Here is a 4,103-nt window from a genome sequence, read left to right on the forward strand (position 1 = left end):
GGGCCGCGCGCTCTCCGCCGACTCCTGCGGCGCCAGCCCCGGGAGCCCGGCAGCCGGAAGCGCAGAACCGAGAGGCGGAGTCTCCTGGCCTTGGCACATGGCGAGTGGGTTTGGAACTGAGTGGGGATTCGAACCCTCGCGCTGTGGGGCCGAGGCCGTGGGAGGGGCCGTGAGAGCGGCGCAGGGAAGGCGCGGTTTCCTTTCTTCCGAAAGGCCTTGCGAGGGGCGGGGAGGCTCAGGGAAGGGCCCCGCGCCAGCGGTAGGGAGGCGGCGGCCGGCCAGGTCACCGCCGGGCTTTCTCTGGCTCCCAGATCCTGCCTGGGGAACCCCACTTTTGCGCGCCCTCGGGTGCGCCTGCGGTGCCCCAGGGAGTCCGAGCGATGGGGGCGCGCACCGGAAGCCTGAGCTTTCCTGCCTGTTGCCTTTTTCAGTACGACGACCTTCCCCCCGCCCCAATTTTATTTATTTTTTTGTTAAGACTCAACAGCTCAAAGCATACACCAATTCAGGTTCTGGACGTCAATTCGGGGACGTCCTTCCAGTGAGGCAACGGCTCCCGCCTCCTCTTCTGAGTTGTTCCCCCCCATTATCGTGAACTCACTGCCCCCAAAGTTCCTGCCTAAGCTTAGCAGTCAGTTCGATCCGTCTAGATAGTTCATAAAAGAGCAGCCGCTGGAGGGTTTGACTCAGCGAGGGTGGTGGGGGAAGGGCATCCCGGACTCACCTCCATCCCCAGGGCCTGGGGGAAGTCCCTGCTCAGGCCTCACCCCTCTGAGCGGCAGTATCCTCATGTGTAAGACGGGGTGCCTGCGGTGCTTTGTCGAGGGGTCTGCAGAAGATAAAGAGATAACCCAGTCAGGGCGGGCACTCACAGCAGCTCTCGGATCACCAAGTGTTAGGGGCTGGTCCCAAGTTCCCCTTTTCAGTTTCAGTAAAATGGATTCATCTTTAAAGTCTACAGTATTAGCTCTGTGTGTGTGTGTGTGTGTGTGTGTGTGAGTCCTGAGATGAGCCAGGTAAGGGGACATGCAGAAATCATGGCCTCAGCCCTTAGGGTGCACACAGGGCTTCTGCAATGGAAACCACAGTGGAGGGGCAGGCAGGGGGCCTGGCCTCTTCCTGTGGGGGGGCGCTCCCAGCCAGCAATGGAGGACAGCTAAGGCTTATGGGAACATGGTCCGCACCACAGTTACTTATGAAATGTTCTTCCCTCCTCTCTTCCTCCCGAGGGTGGAGTTACTGCATGCCCCGCTGGTCCTGGGGGTGCCGGGTGCCGCAGGGCTGCGGGCTGTGTAAGCCTCCACTCCCTGGAATCTGGGCTGAGGGCCTGGGACAATGGCCCCCGTTCCTGGCACTGCCCCCACCTGTTGTTCCTGGATGGAAAAGCCCCATCTGCAGGGGAAGTGGGTGCTGGGTTTGGGAGGGAGGCCAGGGGACGAGCCCAGCAGGGAAGGGCCGGAGCTCGCTCTGCAAACATCCCCCAAAGAGCAAGAGGGCACGAGTGCTCAGCAGACCTGGCTTCAGGGGCAGAGCCTGCCAGGAACAGTGCTTCCTACAGCCCAGGCTGACTGGAGCAGCCTGACAGGTAGTGAGCTCCCCGTCCTTGGAGGCATGTGAGCAGAAGCTGATGGTCTGCACTGCGGCTGCTGCAGACACCGAGTGTTAGAAGCAGGTCTCGGGTTCCGGAGCTTCGTTTTGGAGCATAGCTTCCAGAACCATCAGTTACTCAACGTTTGCCTTGAACCAACTGGTAGTCTTTTATCAAAAGAGTCATTTTATTATTTTTTGAAATACTTTAAACGTAACTGTAAGCATGAAATGAGGTTCAATTCCTGCCAGGCGTCACTGCCGCCTGAGGAGAGGCTCCGGTGCCCTGCTCTCTCCTCCCTGAAGGGAGGCCCCCAGACCAGCCAGGCTCCTCCTGCGAGCCGCCAGCAGGTGGACCATGCCCTACCTGGGAGGTCTTTGCTTTTGTTTTTAATTTCACAGTAATTGTTTTCCTTCCAAAGTCTTTCCTCAGGTTCTGGGCCCCTGGTGGCTCTTCTCTTGCTGGTTTGCACAGTGGATTGGGACGGGGAGGAGGGCGGGGGGGGGAGTTGACAGAGCAAGGTGGTTTTCCATTCGACAGTTTGCACGCATTTTGTTTTGTGGGGAACTCTCTTCCCATTTCCTCCTTGGTTCCTGGCTTCCATTCGTCCTTCCTTCTGCCCCTTCCTGCCTCCTGAGCTGGGTTCTGGGGCAGACGCTGCCCTTTGGTCACGGGTGGTTGACTATGCTGAGGAGCATGTTCTGCATGGGGTTGTGGGTTCACTTCATGGGCCTGTCAGTTGTTGGGGTGAAAATCGAGCCACAGGGGTGGATTCGGTTCCAGGCCCCAAGGGTGGCTGAGGGCCGTGGTCCCGAGGTTTCCCCCAGTCTCTGGCAGACCAGTGAGTCTGGTCCCTCGTATCCTGCGGGGGGGGGGGGGGTCTTGTTCAGCCACCTCTTTGATTGCCCTGAGTCGTGGAGGGAACGCTGGCCCAGAGGCCTCCAAGGAGCCTGGGCTGTGGTCCGTCCCCGTGGCCTCTGCCCAGGGCATCCTATGTGCACTGTCCCGCCTGGAGCCGTGGCTGGCTCCCCGCGTAGCTTCTGGACGGTTTCCGCAGGACACTTCACTGCCACGATTTCAAAAGTAAACGAATAAATGTTTCAGGTCTGATGTTGCAAACTGAGGCCTCTGTCCTCAGAGGCGGAGACACTCTGGGCAGCTGTAACCTTGAGCACCTGAGGGTCCCTGGCAACACCTGTGTGCCCTGAGATCTCGCCCCGGACCGCGTCCCGGCAACATGCCCACAGGGTTGGGCCTCAGGATGCAGGGGAGCCCAAGGCCTAGCGTAGACGCCAGGCCCCTGCTCTCTGGGGTCACGCTGTGGCTGCTTCCGGAGGCCAGCTTTATCTTTAGTGTCATCGTGGGAAGTGAGGGGGGTGGGGACAACTAAGGAGGTGGCCTGCGGAGGTCACCCCCAGGCTGCAGCAGTGCTTGGAACAAGGGCAGCCTGACAGTGAGGCCTGGAACATTCTGAACTCAGTGTGCTCCATCCCAGTGGGGCTTTCTGGAGGGGAAATAATTAAAACACAGAGAGAAAGCGCCGGGCCCGGCCCCCACGCTGCTGCGTGTCGGGTCTGTAGCACCCGGAGCAGGAACTTGACGTGGCGTGGGCGAGCTGGTGCTCTGGGAGGCACCTGGGAACTGAACTGGAAAAGCTGGTCTGGGTGTCCCCTCTGTCCCCAGCGTCAAGCTGCTTGATGAACGTCTCACTGTGAGGAGAACTGTCCCCTCTAAGGGGCAGGAGAGGGGAGGCTGGGTCTGGGGAGGGTCTTGACAGAGTTAAAGTTAGGGCTTTACTGTTCGGCATGAGAAAGACGATTTTGCGGAAACGTGGAGCTTCAGGGTCCTGGGTCGTCGCGGAGGAGCTGAGCACACGTGATGGCCGCTACAGTGCGTGCTCAGGTGAGACCCGTAGCAGGAGGCCAGGGTGTGGGCTTCGGAGAAGGCGTCCTCCTGGCCCGGAGTCGGCACATTTCCTGGGTCCAAAGGCTTGGAATCGACGGGAGGCGAGGGAGGCCCCGGGTGGTGGCCAGGGTCCCAGGGATGGGAGAAGCATTTCCAGTCCTCAGGTGGTAAGTCTGCCCCAGGGCAGGGCCCGTTTGGGGCAGGGTTATCCCGGATCTCTGGAGCCAGCTGCCTGGCTCGGACCCGCTGGCACTGTTGGCCTTTGTCTGGGTACCTCATCACCTCACTGTCCTGCCAGGAAGCTAGGGCGTAGCTTTGTGCCAGGCACACACTGATCTCTAGGGCCGGCCGCGGCCCCTTTGTGACCACAGCCCTGTCTTCCGCTCGCACGGCTTGGTGGAAGCGCTGCTGTGCGCTGGCTCTTTGGCCTCACCACAGCCTCCAGCCAGCACTGACCAGGCTGCGGGCTGGTTTGGGGACAGCAGGCTGGCCTGGTATGCCACCGTGACTCGGGCAACGAACAGCCCTCTGTCTCCCATGCTTTTTGTCTCCTGGATCCAGATGTCCCCAGAGAGTCCCTCAATCCCATCTTTGTCTTTGGCTGGGACCC

The sequence above is a fragment of the Orycteropus afer genome, unplaced genomic scaffold (assembly GCF_000298275.1).
Source record: "Orycteropus afer afer isolate SDZICR_OR568_19922 unplaced genomic scaffold, OryAfe1.0 scaffold00469, whole genome shotgun sequence".
NCBI classification, from domain to species: Eukaryota; Metazoa; Chordata; class Mammalia; order Tubulidentata; family Orycteropodidae; genus Orycteropus; species Orycteropus afer.